This window comes from Callithrix jacchus, chromosome 14, assembly GCF_049354715.1.
Source record: "Callithrix jacchus isolate 240 chromosome 14, calJac240_pri, whole genome shotgun sequence".
Taxonomy (NCBI): Eukaryota; Metazoa; Chordata; class Mammalia; order Primates; family Cebidae; genus Callithrix; species Callithrix jacchus.
Genome location: NC_133515.1, coordinates 24,736,780 through 24,750,417, shown reverse-complemented (window position 1 = coordinate 24,750,417; position 13,638 = coordinate 24,736,780). Strand labels below are relative to the sequence as shown.

The 13,638-nt window shown below is 45.7% G+C and overlaps 1 long non-coding RNA gene across 1 annotated transcript; it reads left to right on the top strand.

Moving 5' to 3' along the window:
* The first annotated feature begins 2,105 nt into the window (after nucleotides 1-2,105).
* LOC118147250 (uncharacterized) lies at nucleotides 2,106-12,468 on the top strand. Its single transcript, XR_004733450.3, has 3 exons — nucleotides 2,106-2,585; nucleotides 3,187-3,334; nucleotides 6,343-12,468. It is a non-coding gene; the product is annotated as an uncharacterized LOC118147250 (long non-coding RNA).
* The last annotated feature ends 1,170 nt before the right edge of the window (nucleotides 12,469-13,638 follow it).

Sequence of the window (13,638 nt, the reverse complement as noted above, 5' to 3'; positions counted from 1 at the left end):
TTATGGCTGAAGCCGTACCCACCTCCTTTGCTTCCAAAACATTCTCAGATTGCCCTGGCTTGCAGAACCAGTGGCCTGTGAAAATGTACAAAGTTCTAGAAAGGCTGATCCAGGCTAGGAACTCAGACTAGGCCCTGTAGAATTGTCAACTATTAAAATATGTCACATCTTATGCTTATGAAACCAGGAAAAAGCATAAATCACTGTTTTTATAACTGACTGCTGTGGTCTGAATGTAACCCCCAGAGTTCAAGTGTTGGAAACTTAATCTCCAATGCAACAGTGTTAAGAGGATGGATATTTAAGGGTTATTGGGCTCTGTCCTCACTAATGGATTAATGGTGCTATCATGGGAGTGAGGTTAGTTATCAAGGGAGTGGATTTTTGATAAAATGGATGAGTCTGGCTCCCTTACTCTCTTGCTCCCTCCTGCTCTCTTGCCCTTCCTTCTTCCATCATAGGATGATGCAGCAAGAAGGTTCTCACCAGACACAGCCCCCAACCTTGGATTTCCCAGCCTCTAGAACAGTAAGAACAAAAAAACTTTTCTTTATAATTTACTTGGGCTGTAGTATTCTGTTATAGCAACACAAAACAGACTAAGACACTGACTATGATAAAAAATGGAATGAACTGAATAACACAAAATTAGGAAGTCTTGATAATAGTAAAAATTTAGAAACAATCAAAATGAATAAAAATATGTGCATTGTTAAAAAAAGTCATCCACAGAACATACAAATCTACAATAAAACACTGTAACCACTTAAAATTTTATTTTAAAAGAAATATTTAATATGGTATAAAAAGGTATTTACAATTTAACATGGAATGAATAAAGCAGGTCAAAACAATGTTTACAATACTACCCTGTATTTTAATACATATACATTTTGAGATTTAAAATAAATTCCAAGCTGTTTATAGTAGAATCACAGGTGATTTTGTTTTCTTCGTGTTGCTTATCTCTATTGTCTTAATGTTTGATGGGGAAAAATAAGTGTATTGCTTTCAAAATAAGAGGGGAAAAAAGTAGTCTGGAAAACTATTTTCATTGCACATCTGATGGAGTTAAAAATTGAGCCTAGTTCTTATAACACATTCTTGTATTCATGTATCTTAACAAATAATACTTATGGCCTGAGGTGAGCTTGCCCTCTGGTACTGCAGAAAAAAACCAAAGGCCCACTACCTGCCCTCTGACGACTTAACAGTTCTGCAACCCAGACAAGCAGAAAACTTCAATCCCTGCCTTTGAAGTGAGACATGAGGGCTCACCTCTGCCAAGGGCCTCTGAGGTCTCCACAGCTCCTTGGACTGACCTTGGAGCCAGCACTGCCTCCGGTACCTTGAGGGTGCCTGGGACCACCGCCCCTCTCCCGCCCCCGCCCGCAGGAAGGCTACTGACGTCCCAGGGGATCAGGGTGTGGATGAAGTAGCCTGGGCCTGCAGCTACTTTCCCAAGTCTACTTTCCCATCCAGACAGCCTGTCCCACTGCCCTTGGACACCCACCTCGTCACACTCCTCTGTTCCTCCCCTTCCCATCCTCTCTGTCCGGTGTCTTCCAGGCCATCTCCAAAGAAACCTGCTGCTCCACCCCCAATCTGTTGCTTGTGCCTTACTAGAGGTTTCTGCCCTTATCAGCGCCAAGTCCCAGGGAAGGAAGAAACATGCTCCAGGGCTGGAAGTTCTTCTTTGAGGGGAGGAAGTTCCCTAGAGTCTGCAGCAGATGGGGGAGGCCCCAGTGGAGCGCACGTGGATGCATTTCTGGGAGGAAACCAAGTACCATCCGCTCTCGTTCGCTCCCATCCAGTGTTTTCTTCCCCCAGTGAGTCTCTTAATTTTGCTCATTTATCTTAAAGAGCTCCGTAAGCGCCGTGGGCTCCGGTGGGGGGTGGGGGGGCACACGGGGCTTCCGACCCCCGACCCCCACGCCTGCCTCCCAGAGGAGCCATCGAGTGCGGACCAAATCTCATTTTCCTACAAATAGTTTGTCAGAAGCAGCAGGGCAAGTAATAAATCACGGAGAGCGAGAGCGGAGAGGAAAGGGGGGAGGCTGGCGAGGGGAGGGCGGGGCCGAAGGGGCGGAGGGAGGGCTGGCGGCGCAGATGGAGAAGCGCGCGGGAGGGTGCGAGCGGCGGGGAGGGGCGCAGGCTAGGGAGAGACAAACGGAAAAGGAGGGAAGGAGATCAAAGAGACAAAGAGAGGAAAACATGAGAAAGGGAGGCTGAGAAAGGGAAAAAGAGCCAGGAGAGTCCAGAGAAAGGAAACCAAGGGAGAGGGAGAGACTGAAGAGAGGAATGGAAAAGACTGAAAAAGATAGCAAGGGGTGGATTAGGAAACAGAGAAGGGGAAATAAAAGGAGGGGAGAAAATGAATCCAAAGAGGATGCTAAAAAGGAGGAAAGAGAGAGGTCTGGTAGAGAGGCAGACTCGTGAAAGGAACGTGGGCGAGGGAGTGCTCCATGTGTCCTGAGCCCTCTCTGTGCCCTGAGCCACAGGGGTGTGCCTCTAGAATGACTCCTTGACCCCCTCCTCCCCACCCTTATCCCTGCTGCCTGCTCCCAGTGGACTGCAGGATGCAGGTAAGGATGGGGTCATCTTGGTTCACTGTTAGCCAGCCTAGAGAGACAGTCATTGCAGTGTGTGTGTGTGTGTGTGTGTGTGTGTGTGTGTGGTGGAGACAGGAGACAGGGAGGGAACCTGCATACCAACTATTATGATGAAGACAGGCATCCTTAAGCAGCCTGCTTCAGTCTTCTAAGCCTCAGTTTTCTGATCTAGAAAATGGGAACGATAATCTCTCTTTGCAAGCTTGAGAGAATTGAAAAGATGACCCACAGGAAAAGCATCTAGCTCACAGTTCAGGCTGTTGATTAGGAAACGCAGCCTCCCTTGAGTTTTTGTGTGGGTGAACCTGGCTCCTGGGGTCCCAGGTGGGGGTGCCAGGCTTCAGGATCTGCACACTGCCTCACCACCCCCGCAGCCTGTGATCCCAAGCCAGGCACTCTGATCCGGCAGCTGTCAACACAAGCACACTCCAGTGCTTTCTGCTTTGCGGTTGGCCTCCTTCTGGAAGCTTTGAACACTAGTGAGATCATCACTGTCAAACTCTCTGGGCTTCTGGTGCAAGAGCAGTCAGATAAGGAGGAATATGAGGTGCCAACTCTCTACTTTCGTCCACAGCCCTCAGCCTCACCCTGCTGACCTCTGGCTCCTGCTTAGCTCAGGAACTGTGGACTCAGAACAAAGTTTGAGGTTCTGCTTCTCCGATTCACCCCTTTCTCCTTCCTGATTACTGGCATGGAGCCAGGCACTGCAGGACGGAAATCAGGTAACTTTACAGATGGGAGGAATGAAGTGGTGCTTGTAGGGGCCTACACTGTTCGGGGAACCAATGTAAACTGCATGAGGACAGGGATCTTGTCTGCATGGTCCACAGAACTATCCTAGCACAGTGCTGGCACAAGTTGAGCTCATGAAATGAATGAGTCATTTGATATTGTGAATATGCATCCACTTATTCATACCTTATGACTAAGAAAACAAGCTGTTATTCCATTTTATGGAAAGGGCAACTGAGACACAAAATTACAGGCAGGAAGCGATCAAACTGGGGGTTGAATCCAGAGCAATCTGTCTCCAAAGCCTGTGTTCCTTCCACTGCAGCCCATGGGGTCCAGGCATCCTGCCCGTTGATGCCTGAGGCACCAGGGAATTAGGAGTGGCAGAGACCCAAACCTGTGATTCCTGCCGAACCTTCTCCCTACCCTCCAGATCCTGGAGAGGGCATCCCACAATGCTCTCCATTCATTTCTGGGCTCCATGCCATTGGCATTGTCTTCCAGCTCTGGACTTCAGGCTATGCCACTTTCAGACCTTCAGCCCCAGCCCCTTGCCCTGCTTGGGACTTTGAAGATGAGGTTACATGCCTCAGATTTTCTCTCACCTCAGCTCTCAGGATCCCAGCCATACCTGCTCTGCCCCCTCCCCTCTAACCCTCCAGCAACATGGGCTTCCTCTGGGTACCTCATGTCCAACCCTGACAAGCAGCAGAGCCCAGGGAAAAGAGGACCAGGTTCCGCTCTCCTGTCATGTACCAGCTAGATGACTCTAGGCAATTCTTTTCATCTCTCCAGGACTCAGGTTTTTCAACTGGAAAATGGGGATTTAAAAAAAATCCATGCCTAACTCCCAAGGCTGTCATAAGAATGGATTAAGGCAAAAGCTGTGAAGTGCTTTGCAAATGAGAAAACCTCCTATTCTTCACTTTCTTCTGATGGCAGATCCCCAGCTCTCCTTCCCAAGGTTCTTGCTCTCCTGGCACAATGTACCCTGAGCACTGCAGGTGCCTCTACCATCTTTGCTTCATGCAGAACCATGACATGTCACCATTTAAAACCCCAAAAAAGAGCCTCACAAGTGGCATAATAAAGCAATGGCTTAGAGCTCCAGCAAGAGTAAAAATTCAACTCTCCAAATTTTAGCTCTTCCACTTACTAACAGTGTTAACTTTGAACAATCATGTTACCTCTCTAAGCCTCAGTTTCCCCATCTAAAAAGTGGGATAATAATACCTGTCTTACCAGGTAGAGAATGTGTATGTAGCACTAGGGACATATTAAATGCTCAATAAATGGCTACTATTGTTATCTCCTCTAATTTTAGTCTCAACTCTTGAAAAATGAGTCCATTGTCAGACTTCGTAGCTTGTCACCTCTTTCTCGATGGTCTCAGTGTCAGTTCCTTGGTGCATATCCTTGTTTTCCCCTCCTTCAGTGCTGACCACAGCCTCTTCTTCCTGCCCTCAAGCCAACCACCGCATTCTGTTTTGACCTTATCACCACCATGGGTTTCCAGGGAGCCATACCACAAAAGGAAGAGAGGACACAGATGAGGGGAGGGGACCTGCCCAAAGTCACAGGGTTGCTACACTGGCAGAGCCGCTTCTAGGCTCACGGAGCCAGTCATTGGGATTGTCCCAACCCAAAGCCCCAACGGGAATCGAATTCCTTAAAGCCCAAGACTAGCTCCCCTTGTGAATACCCTTCTTTTCAAAGTCCTTTGCAAGGGTGCCCTTGTGGCCTGGCCTCCCTTTGCCCATGTCTTTCCCAGCCCATCTTTTCAGCCCCTTCTGATTACTGTCACTCTCCACTTCCTTGACTGTCTTTCTCCACCAGTAAGCTTTCTTCCACATGATTCCTTCATAGCTTGTTCATGCATGAGCCAGGCCTCATACTGGCTACTGGGGGTACAGGAGAGTCTGAGGCACAGTCTTTCCCCTCAGAGAACCCCAGTCTACTGGGTGCTACATGCCCAGTTAAACTCCCATTCTAACCTTGCAGCTCAAGCTGTCTTGTCAGTCCCTGAAGCCCACCTTCCTCCATGAAGCTCACCCAGATTGGCTGACTGATTCAAGACTGCTTCCCAAATCCTCTCAAAGGGCACCATTCCTCCCATTCCTCTTTGGAAACTATATGCGTGAGATATTTTTACTCCTTTTTAAAACTCCACCTCCTTCTCTGTTGACATAATATATATGGCTGGCATTTTAAGACCATTTTCAAAATGTATACTTTCTTATCTGTGTTTCCTGAACGTAAAAGTTTATGTCACTGGATTGTACTTGAGACCCCTAGAGGTAGAGAGCTCAGTTCTGTGTGAGTCTCAGGGTGTCAAGGCCCAGAGGAGGGGGCAGCCAGAGCTGCCTTCAGGAGAGGAAAGACACCCACAGAGCTGCCAGAGCTATGCAGATGCTGTTGGAGGAGAAGATGAGGTGCTATGGATGTTAGGGAAGGAAAAATCCACTTCCAGATGTGGAGAATCCAGGGATGCACCCATCCTTGAGAATCAGCTCAAATGCTATGCCTGGCAAGACAGCTTCTCTGATACCCCAACTGCATTTTAACTTCTAAGGAAACACCCCAGTTTCCCTGGACTCACTTTGTGACACTTAGTGGATTCTCTATGGGAGTTTGGGACAGTTATATTTGTCCACAACTTTACTTTCTCTCCCTGTGACTCAATTTGGCAAATTCCTCCTGAAAAGAGGCCAGATTCTATCACCTTTGGAATCCCCTCCCTCCACAACATCCTCCTAATGTCATGCCTTGTACTAAGTAGGTACTCAATAGGTGTTTGAGGAATGGAAGAAAAAAGAAAGGGAAAGAGAGGAAGGAAGAAAGAAAAGAGGAGGTAGAGGAGAATAGAGGAGAGGAAGAAGGGATAGAAGGAAGATGGAAGGGGGAGTGGAAGGAAGAAGTGAAGGGAGGAGCATTAAGGACATGCCCACAGGTGGAAGCAGTCCTCTTTAATGCAGGGCTCTTCTCCGTGCTCTTGCAGTGCCAACAAGTAGCTCTGGGAACAGATTTGATTTCCTACTGTCACCCTGGGGAGACAGCCCCTGTCTCCTAAGCACCCTGTGTGGAAACCAAGACTTTATGGATAGTACTGAATATGTGTTTCCAATGAGAAGTAACAGCTGCAAACTCATTTGGATGATTAAGATGGCTCAGATCAGCAACCTTGAGCAAGATCCAGAAAATAAAAAAATCTGTCAGCACTACTACAGGAGGTTGCCAGAACAGGAAGTTGCCAGACAGAGGGGAAGTGCCAGCAGCCAGGGTCCTCTGGCCCAGGTGCATCTGAAGCGTCCAGGTGAGAACAGAACTGCCAGATGGAAGACACATGGTGACGGCTGGGAGGGCCAAGGGCTTTGCACCTTGTCCAGGGGTAGGAAAAATGCAGTCTGCTGAAGTGTGAACCAGATGGAAATGTATTCTCACATTTCTCTTCCTTCTTCTGAGACATGGTGGACCTTGGATTCCCATACAGGTTTCTCCATAGCAGGGTAGGAATTTGTCCCACATGCAGGGATGAGCCAGCCCCAGGAAGAGCAGTGGGCTGGACCAGAGCTGCTTCAAGCTGATGGCATGGCATTGAGATGTTTGTCCTAATCTGTAAAACCTATTTTCCCGCTCAAGGTGGTACCATGTTGCAGCTTGTCTATACAGACTTTCTAAATAAGACTTGGGAAGTTTTTTTTGTTTTGTTTTGTTTTTAGAAAAAATCTTAGACTGCAGCTCTCACTATTTCTACTCAACACAAATCCTTCTCCCTCTCCACATACATCTGGTCTTTCCTTAAGTGTTGCTAACCACATGAGAGTCTCCTCTGCTCTGAAACTCACTCTGCCCTCTGTGTCAATTACATGGTTACTCTTCATCACAGGTTTCCAAAAAATCTTCAGCCATGCACTCAATCAGCAGATCTTTTATCGAGAACATGCTATAAGCAAGGCTACAGGAGAAACAAGATAGATCACACAGTTTCTTTCTTTAAGGAGCTTCTCTCCAGGATAAAGAATTTAAACAAACCAGTAAATCATTATAGTATAATATCCTGCATTTCATACATACATAAGGCCCTATGATGAATGTCAAAGTTGATCAAAATTTTAAAGGTCATCTAGCCTTTAAAATATCCAGTTCCTCACAGGGTGGCCTTACAAATCCCATCACAACATCGTCTTTGCACCCAGCATTTGGAAGGCCTAAGTTTTGTGGTTATGGAAAAAGATCAGAGCCTCTTGATGGAATAATTTAGGAGACATGCCTGCACTTCTTGGTGTTTCCATGCCTCTCTCAATCCTGCTGGCCATTTGAATCCAGGGCTTAGCCTCTCCAGGACTCAGTTTTCTCCTCTGTTAACCGAGAGGGTTGGACTCCATGGCTTTTGAGTCCCTTCCAGAGCTAATATTTTATGATCTATGATTAAGACTGGGATGACATTGTTGAGCCTGCTGTCCAGAGAATGACCCACCAACTTTCATAAAAACAATCATAATTAACCTATGTTAATTGGTCAATAAAACAATCACAATTTTATAGCGTGAAACCTGAGACCTGCTGAGATCAACGCTACTGGTGAGCCAAGTGGATGTTCAGCCTTAGAAACAAAATTGCTGACTACTAACCCCAATGTCATATTAGTCAAAGTGACATAGACTCAAACTTATTCTGGTTGAAATAAAACTAGCTGATGGAAAAACTGAAGGGCACGTAAAACAATTTTAGTGTTAGAAGAACACAGGTCAATCAGATTATAGGGGCTTCTTAGGGTAAGGACTGGTATAAATGAATCCAGAGCTATGTTCTCCCCTTAAAAGGACTCTATCATAACCACACTAGAGCCCAGGCAACCTGGGGTCAGCGAATTAGGGCTGGACCCTCTCATCCTTTCACAAGTTTAATCTGCTCATTATTTGTCCCATCTCAGATTTGGGGATCATCTCTCACTCCTGATTCTCCACTTTCCCCTTAGACTTGATAGAATTCTGCTGATCTTTTAGGCTCACCCTCAAGGTCTTTCTATTTTTATACCACCCTGTTCATAATAAGAGTTATCAAGTACACCACCTCCTATGTGCCAGATGATTGTTGTATTTTATCTCAGTAAATCCTTACAACAATTCTAGGAGATTGGAACTTTTCTCACCAAAATTTTATACTAAAGGAAACCGAGGCTCAGAGAGTTCAGATAACTTGCCAAGGTCACACACCAGTAATTAGTGGAACCAGGGTTGAAGCCCAGGTCTGGTTGCTTACAAAACTGTTTTTCTAACATCTAAAGATCTGCCCCATTCAGCCCCTGAGCCAGGTCTACCCTAGCACCCCTCAAGGAAGAATGAGATAGTCACACTGAGAATTATCAGTAATTTCACCTTGTCCAAGAGGAGCAACTCAATGTTGACAAGAGCAAAGTAGGGGCTGAAGGCTGACCTGGCCTTGTCCTAATCTGTAAAACCTACAGATTTGGTGCTCAATAAATGTTTGAGGAGGGGAAGAAGGAAGGAAGGGAAAGAGAGAAAGAAGAAAGAAAAGAGGCAGTAGAGAAGAATAGAGGAGAGGAATAAGGGCCAGAAGCAAGTGACTTTTAGCACAAGGCATATCCTGCCAGGGAGAGAGAGGTTCATTGCAGATGCTGCATGTGGCTGGACAAGCAAAATCCTTGAAGGTCAGCCACTCAGCTTCCATTATCCTGTGTCATCTATGCCAGGAAGGTTTCCAGACCAGTACAGAAAGCCAAATTCACTCTAGTTAGAGCTGTAGACCCTGTATAGTAACTACCAGGTTTAAAAAAAAAGTATACATGTAGACTTACAATCTATACACCTACCATCTTCTCACTTGTGAAGACAGCAAAACAATTGCCATAATGTTCAAAAGTCAGCCCTCAAATATGAGTTGAAGCCAGTTGTGGTGTAGAGCACCTGTAATCCTAGCTACTTCAGAGGCTGAGGTGGGAGAATTGCTTGAGTCCAGGAGTTTGAAGCCAACCTGGGAAACCCCTATCTCAAAAAAAAAAAAAAAAAATAGATAAGCAAATAACTTGTCAACATAATGTAAGGAGGCTCTGCTTTGAGAAAACATGTTATACAAAGGTACAAATGCATCAAACTTGGTTCTGGAGGAAGGAATTCTTCAGGTTACCTATAGGTTTTGAGTTGCCCAAATTCAACTTAGACACGAGTTTTCTAGAACACATCTAATGTGTAAAGTGATGATCATTTGCAGGTATATGACCCTAGAATGCATTACCAGCAGCCACACTGTGATCATCTGCCCATGCTAATGGAAGTTTCTCTTCAACTTGGTATAGCAGTCAGTAGTCATTCTTGCTGTTGTGATATCACTAACCAGAAATACTCCAGAAACATATGTTAGTAAGTTAAACAAGGACATGACTGGTTATTATGTACATATTTAATTAACACTCCTATTTGTATAAGACATAATATGGTGTTATATGCCTATTCTAAATGCTTGATTAGCAATACATAATATTGTTAATGTTTTAATGAAGAATAACACCATGGCCTTTCCCAAGAACTCACATTGAACAAAGTCCCTAATATGTGAGAAATGTTAACTAAGAGCCACAGGCTTCCCAAGCTATGAGGACTGAATCCAGCCCTGGTTCTTTTGAGTTGTGAGATATTGCTTAAATCACTTCACCTCTCTGAGCCTTGGTTTCCTCATCCGTACCTTCTGAAGGAGACCTACCCCTGAAGCCCTACCCTCCCCATGCTTTACTCCAGTCTTGGAGAGCCACTTCCTCACCATGCTGCCTCTGAGCCTGCTGCTACTCTGCCTGGTTCACTGTTCTCCTTTTTTAGCCCACACAGCTCCTGTCACCCTCAGGTCTCAGTGCAAGCATCAGCTCCTCAAGAAGCCTCACTGCAGAAAGGATCAAGTCAAATCCTTCCATCATCATTCACATTGTATGGTATTTATCACCGATGCAGATTTCTCAGCATTTGTGTGATGATTTCATTCATGTTTATCTCCACCAGTGGACTATAGGCTTCTGAAAAACGACACTGTGTCTGTTTGTACTCACCACCATACCCCAGAAACCACACCATAGTGGGAGCTCAATTCCTGTGTCTTGGGTAAAGGGGAAGCATTAATCAATCAGTTGATATAAAATAGGATGACATCCACCTGAATCATCATCATCATCATAAAAAAAGAATAGCCGACTCCCACCCTTACTGCACCCTCCCCCAATACATGACCCTGACCTTCAGGAACATGCCATCTTGAATTATAAACACCTGATCTTACAAGTGTCTCATTCCTTCTGCCATCTGCCAGCTATCCACCACCCACCATTATCTACCAAGCCAGGGTGTCCTGAGTGAATGGCACCTTTAATGGCAGGCTCAGATAACTATCTGCCTCTATGCTTATTCTCCACTACTTCCTTTTTTCCCCCAAATGAACATCTTGTCCTTCTTCCCTCTTTGCCTCTCTCTCTTGGGATCAGCAGAAGACCCTAACCCATTTTATTTAACAAATCAGCTACTGGTTAGTATCTTTTTAAAAAAAATCTGTGCATTTCCTTCCTTCCCTCTCACTTTGCTTTTCCCCTCTCATCATTCCTCTCTCACCATATTCTCCCTCTAGTCATTCCATTTGTGAGCCAAAAATTGACCTTACTTGTGACTGACAAATGTAAGAGCAGTGCTCAAGTGATCTGTCTGAATCATTGAGAAGGAAGGTGGAATTAGATGTCATAAAGAAATGGTGCCACCAACCTAGAAAGTCCTTGAACATGCCACATCCTTCTCCAGAGTCCCCTCAAAAGTCTACCCCTTCAACATCCCTTAATTGATTCCCTTTCTTCAAGAAGTCAGTATTCAGGGTGAATGCAAAATCTCATATATTCAATTTTCAGGTTGTTTAATTACTCACACAGCAACAATATTATATGCTTGTTCATCTCATTGAATACACAGATGTGCAGGTCTCAGCTACACCATTAGTGGCTGATGAGGGAACTCTCAGGACAATTTACATTATTGTTTCTGTGCAAAAGGTCTGGACTCCTGAGCTCCTTTGTAATTTTCATCATCCCTTTTGAGAGTTGTAAGCAATCTGGTAATTATGGAGAAAGATCTCTCCATTGGAGATAAAGCCACCCAAATTTTAAAGAATGCTGGCAATGGCCTGAGAATGCCAGGTCTTTGCTTTAGGAGCTAGATGGAACTCCAAGACACCTGACCTGGAACAAGTTCTCAGCAGATCCAGAGTAAATGAGGTCCATGCAAAGTCTGCAGCAGCAACAGCAGCAATCATTTGCAGAACTCCATTTCCACCACACTGAAGGTATCTGCTATTCCTGGGCCCTCTTTCTTCCCATCTTTCTGATAATGCTGTGGTTTTCCTCTCTCACCAACCAACCATCAAGGGAGCCTGCAGTTATAAGATCATAAAAGTCACAGCAGCAGCAACAACAGCAGCCATCTTTCATGGAGCATCTCCAAGTGCGTGCCACACCCTTTGCAAACACTGTCAAACAACTTGCAGATGAGAGGATATAAGCTAAATGACAGAGACCGAGTCAGGGAGCTGAGATCTGAACATCTCTGGCAGTCCTCTTTCCTCTAAGCCACTGCATCCCCTGTCTCTATTCTCAGTTCTGGGAACTGACATGAATATGTCTGGGTTCCTGATCCAAGGGGGTACATTATACAGAGTAGACAAAATCCAAATTGCAAGTGTAAGATGTATATAGAAACCAAGGTGAGCCCTAGAGAAAAGCAACTCATGTCCAGTCAGAGGGGTAAGGGGAGAGGGGGCAGAGCAATGGGCCTGAAAATAGGAGCAGTAATAGCAGGCACTCCCAGGTCCAAGACTCAGGGTAGGGTCCATGGGGAAGGTTGGGGCTCCATGGTGCACCCCTGTCCACACATGCTGTGGATTTCAAGGCAATCTGGACACCAAAATGCCAGAAATGGAGCAACCACTTGCTCCATTAAGAGCATGTGGCATACATACCTTAAGCAGTAGGTGGGGCTCTGCAATGTTATATATTACACATGGACCAAGTCCAATTTTCAATGCACAGGGAGATCCACTCGTTAAAAGGTTTCTAAGAATAAAGAAATTTAAAACAACTAAACAAGCAGCCACCCCCACTTGTCCTGGCCTGCAAGCTCGTGTTCTCCTGAAGCAGGTCTTCCTGAAGTGGGACAGCTGGGCTGACCCTAGCTGTTATTTTGTCAGCCCACCTCGGTTTCTGATGAGCAGTGAACCACTGATTGTCGCCACTGATGGCTGCCATGTCCTATTTGTACTGGTCTCTGGGGAGGAATATCCACAAGCTTCTTCACAATTCATTTCAGCTCCTCACCTTCTTCCAGGCTGACGCTTCCCCTCTGCTGCCAATCTCCCACCACCCCGCTTAAGATGAACAGGCTGGGTCGCTATCCCCTGTAGTTCCTTTGTGGGCTACAGAGCCGTATGCATTTCATAATTCTGCTTTTTCTTCTATCACAGGACACCAAGTCTACCTTCTTTTTCCTGAAAAGAGAAGTACAGGGTACAGAGCAAGGCATTGGGGAATAGGAATGGCACAAGTCAGGCTCCTGGGAGGGGGTTCTAGCTCTGCGGCTCATCAGCAGATCAGTTTGGCCTTGTGACCTGGTTGCTCTGAGCCACAGGTTTCTAATCTGTATAAGGTAGACAGGAGGAGCAGTTACAGTGAGGGCTTCTCGGGATTACAAAAAATCATGTGTAGGGCACCTGGCATGAGGCAGCTATGACTATTACGTGTCAGCCTCACAGACACAAAATAATCTCTTCCATATGGTTAGGTTTAAACAAATATCCATTGTGACCTGTAACACGAAGCCAAAGCACTATTTGGGAAATGAGAATAAAGTACTAGACATGGTTTCTGTCTGAAAAAGCTCGTAAGTGATTTGGCTGGGACACCCAACAGGCCCCCCAACCCCCTGCATAAACACACAGGCAGACACATCCTTCTATGCCCCTGCAGCAAGATGGCCAGGCTAGGTTGTTGAATGGAAGCAAATTCTCTGGTGAGGTTTTCTTCCCTTTGGACCTCTGAGCTCTGTGAGGTCTGTGGATTGCAGCCCTTATAGATTGATCTAAAAGATCAAGCAGAGGTTCCTTACCAGAGAGTAACAGGTGAAGTGAGGAGTAGGGAGGAGGAAGGGCCTACTGTCAACTGGGCACGTTCTCTGCCCCAGTCTCTGTGCTGTATGTGCATTCCAATTATTTAACTTAATTATAAGGTAGCACTGAAAATACTACAATGAACACTGTC